Here is a 16,013-nt window from a genome sequence, read left to right as displayed (position 1 = left end):
AGCTTATATTATCAACCGGTTGCCTACTCCACTTCTTGAAGGTAAGTTACCCTTTGAACTCCTTTATGACTACACTCCACATTATGACAATTTTCATCCCTTTGGTTGTCGTGTTTATCCTTATTTGCGTGATTATATGCCTAACATGCTTTCTCCCCGCAGCATAACTTGTATTTTTTTGGGTTATAGTCCTGCTCATAAAGGGTTCCGCTGTATTGATCCCGCCACTACTAAGCTATATATTATCCGCCATGCTCAATTTGATGAAACTCACTTTCCTGCTATCCCTAGCTCCCAGGCCCAACCTCTTTCCTCTATTCCTATTTCAAATTTCTTGGAACCACATCTTTATCATATTGCTTCATCCCTCCCTACCACTTCATCATCGCCCATTCCTCGATCCAGTTCATCCCCGTGTGATATTTGTTCTAACATTGTGGATGAGTCTGTGCAGGTTGATACTTCTCTTGCAGGTTTCACTTTGCCACCCTCGACTTCTAATTCGACCTCTATTGAACCTACTGTTGATTCCTCTTCTTTGGGCACTCATCCTATGATCACACGAGCCAAAAATGGTATATTCAAGACTCGTCATCTAGCAAATCTTGGTATTTTGGGCTCATCTGGACTTCTTTCTGCTCTTCTTGCATTCACTGAGCCAAAAGGATTCAAATCTACGGCTAAGAATCCTGCTTTGGTGGCTGCCATGGATGAAGAAATTCGAGCGTTACAACAAAATGATACTTGAATTTTGGTTCCTCGCCCTGCCAACACCAACACCTGACTGCTGATGGTTCTTCTTTCTCTAATCCTACTCTCTATAGATCTCTTGTTGGTGCCCTTCAATACTTGACTATTACGCGTCCTGATATTGCCTATGCTGTCATTTCTGTCAGTCAATTCTTGCATGCCCCTACTGTAGATCACTTTCTTGCTGTCAAACGTCTCTTGTTGGCGCCCTTCAATACTTGACTATTACGCGTCCAGATATGGACCCTGTCAGTCAATTCTTGCATGCCCCTACTGCAGATCACTTTCTTGCTGTCAAACGTATTCTTCGCTATGTCAAAGGAACACTCAACTTTGGTCTTACCTTTCGTCCATCCACTGTTCCTAGTATGCTAGTCGCTTATTCGGATGTTGACTGGGATGGTTGTCTCGATACCCGTCGTTCTACATCCGGCTATTCTATTTATCTTGGTAACAATCTCGTTTCTTGGAGTGCCAAAAAGCAACCTACTGTCTCACGCTCCAACTGTGAATCTGAGTATCATGCTCTTGCCACAACTGCTACTCAACTTCTTTGGGTTACGCATCTTTTGCATGACCTCAAATTCCTTATTTCACAACAACCTCTACTCTTATGTGACAACAAAAGTGTTATTTTTTTGAGCTCTAATCCCGTTTCTCACAAACGAGCCAAACATGTTGAACTAGATTATCATTTTCTTCAAGAACTTGTTATCGCTGGCAAACTTCGCACACAATATGTACCCTCTCATCTCCAAGTTGCTGACATCTTCACAAAAAGTATTTCTCGACCTCTCTTTGAGTTTTTCAGATCCAAGCTTCACGTTCGTTTAAATCCGACGTTCAGCTTGTGGGGGGAGGGGTGGAGGTTAAGGATAGTTGACCGTTCATTATAAGGCAAATATCTAGATATTTGCCTTACATAACGGCTTACTATATTTGCGCTTTTATTAAAGGCAAATATATTGTATTCATTTATTATTCTTTCTTCTTACCGTTATTTCCATATTATTTGTAATTTACCATATTTCTGTATTCTGTAAATGATTATAAATAAGAGAATTCTTACCACCATTTAAGTGTGGTGGATTCAGCAAACATTTACAACGTCTTATAAAAAGGCTTGTGCTACAGAACCTTAAGTACTACCAAAACTTTGCATCATCGACTAGATAAATTCTTGCCAATGTAACCTTCACTTCTTATAAAAAAGGCTTGTGCTACGAAACCTTAAGTACTATTCGAGGTCAAAGATAAAGTTCTCTAGAGCCTTGGCATCTTGAACCCCATGATAAGGCTTGTGCTACAGAACCTTTATCTAGTTGAAATTGGACTACAACTTAAACTGGGGTTTGATTCTCAAATCCGCCACTTCATCCCTACCCACTCCAAAGGCTACTCTCAAAATTTTAGATATTTTTTAGACAATCTGAACGATTTCTTGTTGAGTATTATCTAAGCCCGCAATATGTTCTTCCATCCAAGCAACAGAGCCTGTCGAGCTATCCCCACGCTTGAGCCACTAGCAGTTGTGGCAGTCTTTTGGCGCCTTGACCCTAACCATTAATACATGGACATTAGTTTCTCAAGGCGACCTGCCAGCTCGTTGATCCTGTTAGCTTTAACGAATATAAAATTAATGCGAGATTTTAAAAGCCCCAATTCATCAGGAACTTCACTTAGGTAGAGTAACTAATTTTTTATCTCTACCAATTGATTAGTCTGGGACTTGCCCAATTCTTTTGCAGCAAACATGTTTGTGTCCTACGATTCAAGGAGACAACTTGGCTTTGATACTACTTATCACAATTGAATTATTGTGGCACCGGGATATAGATTATGCGACACTTATTCTAACCCAGTGAACAAGATAGTATTGGCTAAGAGAAAATAAGCAATAACCACAACGTTGATAGCATATAACCTGAATAGGAAGAATTGATTACTAGTCACATACCTTATAGTACATTTTGAGGCATTTTAGCCCTAACAGGTGTAGACATTATTTTGTTGACAGGTCATACACCCCATACTAACACAACAATAATAGTAAATGCCTATCTAACTTGAAAGTAAGTAAAGGTGTTTGGAACGGACATGCGGTTGTGGACAATACGTCATGAACAAGCATGATTCGGGCATCTGACATGCGATCGTAGGCAACACGCCATGGACAAGCATGACCGTGACAGCCTGCAGCTTGACTTAAGCTCACCTCGTCTTGACAAGGTATGTAAGTTGTAAGGTTAGTAGGCATGATCTCACACCTTATGTGAATTATATGCATATGTCAGTTACTTACTGCCTTATGAACTAATTAGGATACAATTTGTTACAATACCTAATAACTTGGTGTTTAGGATACAATATGTTATAATCTAATAACTTGGTGTCTATTGCATGATGATAGATTATGGACCCTAAAACCTGAAGTGGTACTATACGAGATGGTAGAGTAGGTAGAGGCTTGACTGAGACCGACCCTACTCAAATTCCTTATAAGGAAAGGCATGCTAAGAACAAGTGTTGGAATAAGTAGATACCATGATGCTACAATCTATGATCTAGGCCACTCAGATAAACTAGGGTAACATAAATAGAGGAGAAAATGTCAGAATATCTAGGTTGTCGAGAGTGTTAAGATTTGTGCCCTAAAACCTTGTAATTAATTGTTTAATTTTAATAACAACTTTGATTATTTTATTTAAAATTTAATATTATCCCATATGTGATTGACATACAAGAGGATCATGTTTAAGAATAACCTAAAGGGTCTATATTATATGGATAAAAGTTTGCGGGTGCTAAACAACTAGAAGGTTCAACCACACCAGAGGTAGTTCCTTCAGCATTTTTACATGAAGCTTTAGCGATGTGATTCTCGTAAGTTAGGTTTATGTCTATCAAGTTTAATCCAGTGCAATGATTTGTTGGACTACAATCAAACTTGATTGCTATTTCAGTGGCTGAAGTTCCCTTGATGTCTTCGTAAGTTACTTCGCTAACTTTAACTCCAGAATCCTATTAAAATAAAGAACAATCAAAATATGCTATGAAAACGGATAACCAAGGACATCTATAAAAACATTTACCATGTAACTTGTTTTACTTAGTTATTCTCCACCAAAAATTTTTAATTCCATGAAACCCTAAGTTATATTATAAAACTATATTATAAAACTAAATATAAATTAGGAATTCAAGAATAAGATACAAATATATACAACAAATAAGATATAAATCGAGCATATTCTTAGATTTTCTAGATAGTTATATAAGTTTGAGCAATTATCTCCAATGATATTAGATATTTTTGATAAATTAAAAAATAAAATCATAAAAGCTTCATACCATTTTAAGACATTGGAGAGTAATAAAATCCCTAATTTATTACCTATAAAAATAATTTAATGTACCAAAAAATAATACTAATAATTTAGCGCCCATCTTAAACACAAACAAATTTCAAACAATTGGAGATAAAATAAATCAATTATTTATAAAATTTAAAATTTAAGTTCTATTCATCAAATTTAAGAAAAAATATAATAAGAAAAAAATTAACATCTATGAGATTAATGAGGAAGTATACCTGACCAGGACAATCTTTGAGATGTGGACAATAATTTTGATCGATTATGATTGGGTTTTTCACATTATCCATAGTAATGTGTTGAAAATGAACGTTTGTAGCGAATCCATTGCTTGGTCTTCCCCAAGACTTAATCCTTACTCCATTCTGAGTCCCCGTGAATGTAGATGATTTCACGGTAACGTTATGCACTCCATCCTCCTCAGCCTCTATCCCTAAGCTCCCAATGCTACAAACACATTCAACAAAATACCAAATGTTTCATGAGGTTTAATTTCCTCACTCTAACCTAATATATTATATATCTATTTTTATCCAATATAATTGTAAAATAATTTAAATAATTTTTCTCACATTCAAAATAACTTTAGAATATATTTTAATTATTCGAATTTAATTTAACGTTTAGATTATTTTTTAAAAATTAATGTGACAAATTTATTTAAACCCTTTCTTATTTCTAAACATGTTCATCCTAATCTATCTCTAGTTACCTGATTCCATGTCCAGGCCCACATGTAATAGTTTCGATCCACATGTTGGATGTCCCTGGACCGATGGAGATGCAGTCGTCACCGTTTCCAATGTTCGAGTTGAGGATGGTCACATCAGATGATTGTTGCACATGGATGCCATCAGTGTTTGGACTATCGCCCGCAGCCAAGACATTCACTCTACTCATATGCACGTTTTGGCAACGATTCATTACAATGCCGAACAATTGGCTGTTAATTGAAGATAATCCATTGATGTTCACATTCTTTCCATCATTTATTTGAAGACTCTATCCATTCAAAACAATCAAAAGCCAGAATTAGTAAAAATTTAAAATAATATTGTAATTAATCCAGTCATTCTCTTTGAACTTTGAGTTAAAAGAAAAATTTTCAAAATTTTTTTATATGGAGCCAACTCAAATTATGCATACCCTGGCTCCAATGGGGCAACTCTTCCCTTAGCGTTTACAATTCCAAAGGGAGTTCCTTGCCCGTTAATAATACCGCCAGTAATGGAAAGCCCACTTATGTGATTAAACGAAATCCAAGAACTAGAATTAGCTAAAACTTGAATGTCCGAGGAAGCCACAAGAGTTCCATCAATGAGAACAGTAATAGCATTGTTCTTACAAGGCCCATTAAATCTCACACTTCGAACGAAGAATATACCCTCGGGAACATAAATAGTGGCTGGTTCAGTTGAGTCACAGGCCTTAGCCCATGCCGTTTGAAGCACAGGCGAGGCATCGGTCTTTTCATCAGGCTTAGCTCCGAGAATAATAATATTGAATGTTAATTCAGCAGCTGAGGCATGGTTAAAGAACAAAAGTAGCAGGGAAAGAAAAACATGTAAGATTACGAGAAGAGACAAAGAAAACTTAATGATACAATTGTTCATGATAAGCATGAGAGAGAGAAAAAGGAAGAAGTGATAGGATAATAGAAGAGGTGTGGAGTGATATTTATAGGTTAATGCTTACCCTTCAAACTCTAATTTTAACTTATGTGTCTCAAGTACTATTTAACCATTATTGTTTGTATATGGTTTACCATTTTTAATTAGGTATGTCAGGTAGGAAAATTTAATCGAATAGAATGATCATTTAACTCTGTCTCGTGCTAACATTTTTAAATTTAAGTCTATCTTATAAGATAATACACTAGTTATCATGATAACGATTTCTCATTTTTAAAATTATTAAATTAAAAATGGTTTCTTTGTCAATATGATTTTATTTTTGTTTTAACTTAAAAGGGGATGGGAAGATTTTAACAAAAAAGAAAGAAAAAAAAACCCTAATTTTTCCATCTGTTTCATTGGCCTCTCAACCTCCTAAGAATAACAATTTCCTAATACTTTTAGTGTTTATATTTTTAGATATGGATTCTATATTGATTCTCTATTATAATAAAAATAATAAAACATTCTGTAAGATAGGATCGACAAAACACTATTATATATTTTTCAGTCATTTTTATCATGTTGGTGTTAGTGATGTAATAGAAAGTTGGTGATTTTTTATTTGCAAAGATGTCGCAAATAATGAGAGGTAGAATTGTTTGTCATATTTGTAACTATCCAATAAATTTACAAATACATCACACCCAAAAATAATTTACAAATGTTATATTTTTCGAAGTCTTAAAGTCTATCAATGATAGAGTATGTCAATAATATGCTGTTTTTATACCTATCAACAAATTTTTTTAATCATGTATAGATTTTTTTTATTGTCACTTAGGGATTTGTATCACTATGATAGACATCTCTTTTCTCCTTTGATTAAATTAAACCCAATTATCACTATGATAGGTTCTTTCCTTTTATTTTTGTAAACTTTGACTGGATCAGTTTAAAATTAATGAACTGAAATCTAATTGGTGTAGAGACAACAAATCTAGGAGGGATGGAGGGAGAGAGAGATCCATGAAAAGGTAAAATAAGTGAGGGATGAGAGAGAGATATCTTATGAATAAAAAGATTGGGCGCCTTAAGTAAGTATTACGACTTACATATAACTCAGATAGAAAGAATTGAAAACTTGTCACATCCCCCTATAGTACATTTTGCGGCATTTTGATCCTCGTAGGTATAAACATGATTTTGGTGAACAGTCATACACCTTCGAATTGACATAATAGAAATGATAAAGACCTAACTCCGTAAAAACAAGTAAAAGGGGTTTGGAACGAGCACGAGACCATAGACAACACGCCTTAGACAAACATGACAGTGACATCCAGAATGCGACTAGAGGTAACAGACATTTGACAAGCATACTTGTGATATTCTCCTCCACTCAATTTGCTGACGTCTTTATCAACGAACTCTTCACGAACTAAGCAATGTAGAATGAGACTGACTTTAGCTCTCTCGAAGTGTTTCCAACCGATCTCAGCATTGTGATATCTCTTCCATCTACCAAGAACTTTTATAAGTCTTTTCCTGATCTATTGATGTGTCGTATCTTTCAACAAAAGTCTCTTCTACTTCCTTCGTAATGAGATTCTTCATCATGGCAGGAGGTCGTGTTGCTGCATTATTATTAGTGTCTTCTTTAATAGGATACGTTTTAAGTTTATGACGTGGATAACATAACTAGTCCTCATCCATGGGAGCAATCGGTTCCTATATGATGCCTTCCAAACCTTCTACGTGACTTTAACTGGTCTATAGTATTTTCGCATCAACTGCTGATTCTTATTGTTTTGGAATCAAAGTTGATCGGATCTCAGCTTGATTAGAACTTTGTCTTCACTTTCAAACTTTTTGCAGCTTGCGTTTCCGACCGGTTATTCTATTCGTTCGTTTGGATGTTTCTTTTTTCTGATTTGACACTAGTTCCTTTGGAGATTTGTCTCCACCTTTTGGTGAAGGTATTCGCTTGGACCTCTCCCTAGCATTCGAGTTATCAATAACAAATGCGACATTCAACAAGTCATTTAACTATTTATGAAATTCAGCTAACTCCGCTTGAAGCATACGACACATATTTGTAATAGACGATCTCGTCCCTAATACTAAATCAATTTTAGATCTATCACTCTAGGTGGGGAAGTCTTATGTTGTGATGTTTTCCTTTAGTGACTGCGAGGTTTCTATTTGAATTTGCTCACTCGAGCCCTCCTCTTCAATAATGGGAATGATGATGAACGTGGGTTCATCATGGGTAAGATTGAGTCTCAATTATAGCGTCGATATCATCTTCACCCTTTTGGTTATCGGGTATGGATCTAAATGATCGTGTGGTTTGACCTCATAACCACTAAGCATTTTGTTTGGGACATGGAAATGACCTCGCCTTTAAGAAAAAAAAATCTATCCCTAACACGGCATTGAAATCATTCATCTTGATTATCATAAAATCGGTTTGCTCAATCCAAGTCTCCAACTTGATCGAAGTTCTCTTTGTAATTTTTGAGATAGATAAGGCTACAAAATTACAAAATTGATAGTTTCATCGTTCCATTGTCTTGATGCTAGAGAGTGTTCAAGCGTTTCTCTTTGGTCTCTATCATGAAGTTGCTGATGACTCTAGAATTGATCATTCTACTCTTGGCCGATCTATGGTTAACCAAGACCTCATTCTATTGGCTCTTTTGTCTCTCCCACTCTCTTTCGGAAAGCAAATAGTACTTCAACATCCCCAGTGCAGGGGATTTTGACGCATTGACTTGGAAGGCATGGAGAGCCACCCGTTGTGGGTATTCAGATTCTCAATAGGCCACCTTGCATATGAAGCAAACAAGGGCCCTTATTTGTAGCTTTTTTGGTCATGAGGTCTGTCATGAATATCTACCTCTCTTTTGGGATGATTCATAGTCTCATCCTTGAGCTTTTAAGTCTACCACCTCTTCTTATTAGGGTTTATGTCCTAAAGTCTTGTAATTAATTATTTAACAATTATTTTATTTATAATTTAATATTATCCATTGTATGAAAAATTCAAGGTGTCCCAACTCGAATTTTCAGTCATCAAAACTCGTGATATGAATCAAGAGACATCAATCATACAATATACTTCAACGAAGATGTGAAGAAAATACTATTTAAATTATCAAAAGATATTTCAATTCATGTCACATTGAAGAAGAATGAAGTTTCATGTTATAAATTTTGGGTAGATTACAATTTAGAGTAATTTAGAGTATATTGTATGATTGATGTCTCTTGTTTCATATCAATCCAAATCGAGACTAAAAAGATAAAAGCGAAATTAAATAAAAATAAAATAAAATAATAAAATGAAGTAAAATTAAAATCAAATTAGTGAAACAATATCACAATATAAATACAAAATAAATACAATTAAAAGACAATATCTGTAGGCTCTCTCACATCCTGGACCTAGCTTGTGATCACGGGCTTTACTCTAGGCTCTAGGTGGAGATCTCTTGTTGTTCATAAACTTCGGAGACTACGCAACAGTAACCAGTGTCCAATGTTAAGGTGATACCTCACAAAACTCTCTCTAATTGGTGGGGACAACATGGTGAGTGCTAGCCTGTCGTCATCCATGGGAGGTACCTAGGGAACTCGTCCCACAAGCCATGTAGTCACCTAAGATAAGGGGCACGACCCCCTGTATGTGTTAGCTTCACTGACTACTCGTAAGATCAACACCCATCAACTGGACATATCCACCGTGCAGAGGAATCCAAGTGAACTATCAAGTAGCATGTTCCTATCCAACCTCACACGTAACTCAACAGTATCGTACTGGAATGGAAAGGGAAGTAGAATCTCCATAAACTTTATTGTGTACAATCGGCCTAGGTGGATACCTTTATCTACTAGAGTTGTCGTGGTGGTCTTCTAGGTCCCTAGGGCGGTTTGGCAGCCTTAGCATAGATTCACATCTCCAGGTTCTTCGATTCCATCTCTTTGAGTCTAATTCGGTCGGGAGCATTAGGACTACACTTATGGATTGTCTCTAACTATTCTAAAAATTGTAAAATTGTAAAATAATTGGAATAACTTGATGGATAAAGTTTGTAATAAATAGTTATTATAAATAGGTCCTCATAATTGAAATTTAAATGAATTTATTCAGCCAACACCTTTATTTTGAACAAAACATAAATTAATGCTATGAACGGTCCGTTTAACTTTTGGTATCCTCTCTTCCCTATCTCATTATTTTTCAATTTCATTATTACTTTCACTTTCCAAAATATTTTTACACATTCCATTTATTATAATTATGACCTAAATTATTAAATTGTGATAATAATTTAATCATTTTTAAAACTTAGATTGGTTCATTCTTAGTTTATATATTTATGTTTATAATTATATAAATATTTATAATAATTTTATAATTAAGATTAACTAATCTAAGTATTGTACATAAATACATTTAGGTTGAACTAATTTGGAAGCTAATGGATACATTATTTCAAAAATGTCCAACAATATCAATTAGACACTCTCTTATAAAGACAGTTTCGTTTTTCTCTCTAACCGAGGTGGGATCTCACAATGCACCCCCTTCAGAGTCCAGAGACCTCGTTGGCAATCATTTCGTTCCCCTCTCCAACTAATGTGGGATCTTACAATCCACTCTCTTCACGGCTCAATGTTCTCGCTGGCACTCATTCCTCTCTCCAATCGATGTGAGATCTCTCACAGTACTCTCCCCTTTCGGGCCCAACGTCCTCGCTGACATACCAATTGGTTTCTGACTCTAATACCATTTGTAACCATTCAAGCCCACCACTAGCAGACATTGGCCTTTTTGGGCTTTCACTTTCGAGCTTCTCTCCAAGGTTTTTATAACACGTCTGTTGAGGATAGATTTTCACAATCTTATAGAAAATACTTCGTTTATCTCTCCAATCGATGTGGCATCTCACAATCCACCTTTCTTTAGGGTCCAGCATCCTCACTGACAGTCATTTCTATCAACAATAGATATGAAATCTCTCACACGAAACTTCCAACCTTATATAAATTCATGTCCTCTTAGCTCTAGGTCGGCCTTTGATTAAATGTCGTAGTTTCTCTCTTACATTTATTAACGTACAATTATATTTATTGTGGAACCTCCTTCAAAGCTATAAATGAGTTTGATAGCATCCAAGAGAAGAGGAGAACTTTGATTTTGTGGATCATACCAAAGGTAGCCCTTCTTGCTTTCACCTTCAAACATGACTTTTGTTTTATTTTTGTCTGTCATATTTTCATTCCGTAACATATTTAGAGTCATTCGATAACATTCATACTAGTGTTTTTTTTTTCGATTTTTAATTTTAATTTTTTCTAAACAAAAGTTTTTGGCAAACATCCATGTTTCTTATTTTTTTTTATCATCTTAGAAAAATGTAAAATATGAACTAAGACGACCAAGTCAAATGTAATTTTAAACTTGTTTTACTAATGGTTTCAATCTATTCCTCAACGTTGTAGATTTTGAATAATTTGATGAAAGTTTAGTAACACAAAAACCTTGAATGAAGGCACGTATAATGGCAGCACGTAATGTTTTGTCTCTAATTGAAAAAGGAGCACGCCTTTTTGTTACAAGATTTCTTGGTCAATACATATCCACCAGATCGTTAACGTGAACCAACACGATACAATATTCATGTGTTTGTTTTAATGAGAATTTATATTGCTTATAATAAATTTAATGACAGTAATATGAAGATGGGGGAGAAATATTTACCTTCGAGGGAACTATAAGCAACAGCTTCCCACGTAAGGTCGTTCTAAAAGTTCACATCCTCCGTTTTATTGGAAGGTAACTTAATTATTTATTTTATTGTTTTTTTAAAAAGTGGTTGAAAAAAAAAGGATAAAATATAATTTATTTTTACTGGTTATGAGAGAAGCTAGACTTGGGCTTGTAGGTGCATATATCAATGGAGAATTTTCATTAATGGATAAAGAAGAGGTTCTTAATGATCGCCCTCGTTCATACACACCTTCTCTTTTGCAGCTTTTCATTGCTAATAAGGATACAAATTCTTCTAATACAACACCAAACAAGACAATAAAGTAAATATGAATTATAAGACATTTTAATTACGAGTTTCATTTTTGAAGGAACTTAATTGTAACACTCCTCCACTAACAAATATTATCAATTTTAGCGTGTCGCGTATCTTCCTATTACATATCGTCTTTAGACTCACAGTTTTAAAATTTATTTGTTACGGAGAGTTTTCACTCCTTTATTTAAAAAAAAAAATGTATATGTGTATCCTATCCACTCCCTTAGGGTCTAGCATTCTCGCTAGCACACCGTCCGGTGTCTTGCTCTGATACTATTTGTAATGGCCCATGACCACCACTAACAAATATTGTTTGTTTTAGTCCGGTTATGTATCGCCGTCCGCTTCATGATTTTGAAACGTGTCTGCTCGGGAGAAATTTTCACACCCATATAAGAAATATTTCGTTTTCCTCTCCAACGGATGTGGATCTCACATTAAAAGTTTTTAATAGGTTCTTGAATTTACATTTTTGTGTTTCTAATATATTCATCAACTTTAACAAGTGTTTAATAAGTGTTGGAAATGTCCCACGATCCTCAAAACAAATAAAGAGAGAAAAAATAACAATTTGAGGGGAGATGTTTTGAAACAAATAAAGAGAGCATTAGCCTTTAATTCTCTTTGTTGTTATTATGAAAAAACATACCTCTCATGAGTATATATAGTAGAGAAAGTACTAATTAGCTTCGTAAACTTTCTCCGCAAGTTAAGAACCACTGAACGATGATCTTCATCGTTAAAGCATAAAACTTGTCTATCTACTACCAATTCTCCTATAGTTACTCCATAGTTTAGTAACTTATTCTACTATGTCCACTAACAATACTATTAAAAGTGAGTGACTCAGATTCAAATTATTCTCTCCTATTGGGTCGTTACAATTTCTTTTCGTTTGGTAACTTAATCATAGGAACTTCAAAATTAAACGTGTTGAATCTCCTTAAAATTATAGATTTTGAATCTTGAGGTGAAGAATTATAGAACAAATCACGGTATCAACCTTTCAATATAATTACTAATATACCCTCAATATCCAATAACATTTTTAATTATTCTATCTTAATTCCATTTGTATCAAATTATTCTCTACTATTGAATAATTGATTTGGTTGTATAGAGCAATGAATTTTTCTCTCTCTTCTTGGATGATACAATGATGTACTCATGTGCCATCATTAAGGTTTGCATAACCAACTTTTATTTATTAAAAAATTGATAATCTATATGATGATTTGCATTGTTTTCTTAACAAAGAGGGAAGATGAAGACTTGAGGATTGCACAATTGATGAAAATCTCTATTTTTATTGAGAAGGTGATTATTATATTATTACACAACTAAACATATTTTACGTTACCTAATCCTTACTTCTTAATAGGCAAGAATCAACGAAAAGCATAAGGTTTTGGATATTGGGTGTGGTTGGGGAACTTTAGCTATTGAAATAGTTAAGCAAACTGGATGTCATTGTACCGGCATTACTTTGTCCAAACAACAATTGAAATATGCCCAAAATAGGGTTCAAGATCTTGGCCTTCAGGTAATATCTCTTTCTTATGCGCCTATTTTACTTCTTTGGATTGTTGTTTGAGTTAGGGTAGTTTCTTTGTTGCTTAACCTTCAAGAGCTAAAGCTTATCATGAAGTACCATCCTTGTTACTTAATAATCAAGTGCTAACCTTGAGATCATATTGAATTAAGGTACCATCTGGTTACTTAACAACCAAGGACTAACCTAAGCATAGCTTGAAGCTTATGACACACCCTGATCATAATACTTGGTGACATTCACTATCCTAAAGTGAGCTTAAGTCATATTAAACTTCTAGGCCTCCATAAATCTTGGTTAACCAGTAGAGACACTTCAATCATTTCTCTTAAGCTTTAGCTTATACTCCTTACTTGGTCCAAACATCTTGAAATATTACATAACCCTTCATGTCCTTGTATATAGGCCTTACTTAAAATATTGGATCATTAGGAGGGTATTTGGACCTTGAAATATTTTAAAGGAACGGTAGGGACATTTTGGTCATTTTACCACCTTAAACTTAATTCGAACCCCAACCGTGATCAATAGTTCTAAAACTTTATATAATTCTTTCACATTGTAAAATAAGGCTTCATATAAAGTTTCATGATATTAGGAGATCCGTTGGGTAATAAATAAAAGGTAAGTTATTTTAGGGGTATTATAGTCATTTTACACCATTACTCGATTTCATTACTAATCATTTTGATCCAACCTTCTTGTAGGATCAAATTGAGTTTCTTCTTTGCCACTGTCTAGAATTGTCAAGTACTACTAAATATGATAGAATCCTATCATGGCAAGTTTTCGAATAAAATAAAGCTATTAATAATAATATATATATTATTTGATTAAATTATAGATTTAGTATCTAAACTTCCTATGTATTATTTATTCAATGTCATCAAAACTTTCATACTAAACTTTTAGTTATAATTTCTTAAGTTATAATTTATTAGACATAAAAATTAAAAAATTAAACTAAATTTGTAATTTATAATTGGCAGCGAGATGATAGAAGCAGTTGGCACGAATTTATGGAAGATTTCTTTGGTTGTTGTGAATCAGTGTTAGAGGAAAATGGTCTTCTTATTCTAGGGGTTCAATTAATTTTTTTTTTAAACTTTTTAGTGATAATTAATTTTTTTAATTACTCTTTATTTATCATTATTATTATTATTATTATTATTTTTCATTAGTTCATATCAGTGCCAGACGAGTCTTATGAGGAGCATCGACTAAGTTCTGGTTTTATAAAAGAATATATATTTCTAGGAGGGTGCGTACCGTCATTAAGTAGAATAACAACGGTCATGGCTGCTGCATCAAGGCTTTGGTAAATAATTCATTTATGTTCTTCATTTTCAACAATAATTATTAATAATTAATAATGAAAAAAAAATCCTTTGGGCACAGCGTAGCGCACTTGGAAAATATTGGAATTCATTACTATCAAACATTGAGATGTTGGAGAAAGAATTTCTTGAACAATCAACGATAAGAAACCAAACCATTATTATAATAAATGGTTTCTAATTCCAATCTAATTTATATTTTGTTTCAGCAAAATACTTAAACTCGTATTCGATCAAGGTTTCATACGAACTTGGGAATACTATTTTGATTACTATGCTGCTGGGTTTAAATCACAAACCCTGGAAGATTATCAGGTAATCATATTTTTACGTAAGATATGAAATTAATGTTAAGAATTGTAACCGCCTTAGTTTTCTAGAGATCTAAAGTCGCTGCAGTATGTACGACATAACTTTTCATGCATAAATATTTACCAACATTTTCATAAAACAATTTCATAAACTTAGAAATATTAGATAAAAGAAAGTAGATATTAAAAGTGACAATGTCCTATTGTAACCTAATGTCTAATAATTTAAATACAACTGTTATATGCATGTGTCATAATGCATGTGTTATAATCTTTACTTGCAATATCGTCGTCAGCTGTACATGAATCGGTAATTAATCAGTAATTATATATATATAAGACTAAATATTTAATTGAAATATTTAAATTAAAATTATATAATGGCAGATTGTGTTTTCAAGGGAGGGTAATGGGGCAACTTTCAACAATCTATATGAAGAAATAGCTTCGGCATTCAACAACTCCTCTCAAGAATTGCCTTCACTATATTGAATTTCTTTGACTTTGAGATCCAAATCTTCCCACATTTCTTCTACGTACAACTTATAATATAATAATAATAATAATAAACTATTGACTAATAATATGATTGAAAATAATTTAGTACCAAAATATCCAAAAGTAATAATTTTGAAACATAAAAGGTAAAAGGTTATATTGTAATTTTAAAAAGAATAAAACAACATAACAATTTTCTAAATAAAATAAATAAATATTAAAGATAAAAACACTTTATTTTTAACCTAAGTCTAGAATAAATATACATGTTTTATACATGTGTCATTGTCTCGACTTGTGATGTCATCGTTAGTAGTCATAGACTTAAATGTTCATAAAATTCATTTCAATGAAAAGTAAACATCAATGAAGTAGCACAAAAGAAATAAAAATAAGTTCAAAGTAACAAAAACACTATGATCTAACCTAAGTGCTACAATTTAAACATAAATGCAACTACCCTAGCTTCGGTTCTATGGC

General features: G+C 33.7%; 1 pseudogene; it reads left to right on the top strand.

The window, feature by feature from the left end:
* Positions 1-15,527, top strand: part of LOC111463857 — a 23,585-nt pseudogene extending 8,058 nt beyond the window's left edge.
* Positions 15,528-16,013: the final 486 nt, after the last annotated feature.

The sequence above is a fragment of the Cucurbita moschata genome, unplaced genomic scaffold (genome assembly GCF_002738365.1).
Source record: "Cucurbita moschata cultivar Rifu unplaced genomic scaffold, Cmos_1.0 Cmo_Scf00029, whole genome shotgun sequence".
NCBI classification, from domain to species: domain Eukaryota; kingdom Viridiplantae; phylum Streptophyta; class Magnoliopsida; order Cucurbitales; family Cucurbitaceae; genus Cucurbita; species Cucurbita moschata.
The sequence above is the reverse complement of the archived record's forward strand: the minus strand, read 5'-3'. Positions and strand labels throughout refer to the sequence as shown.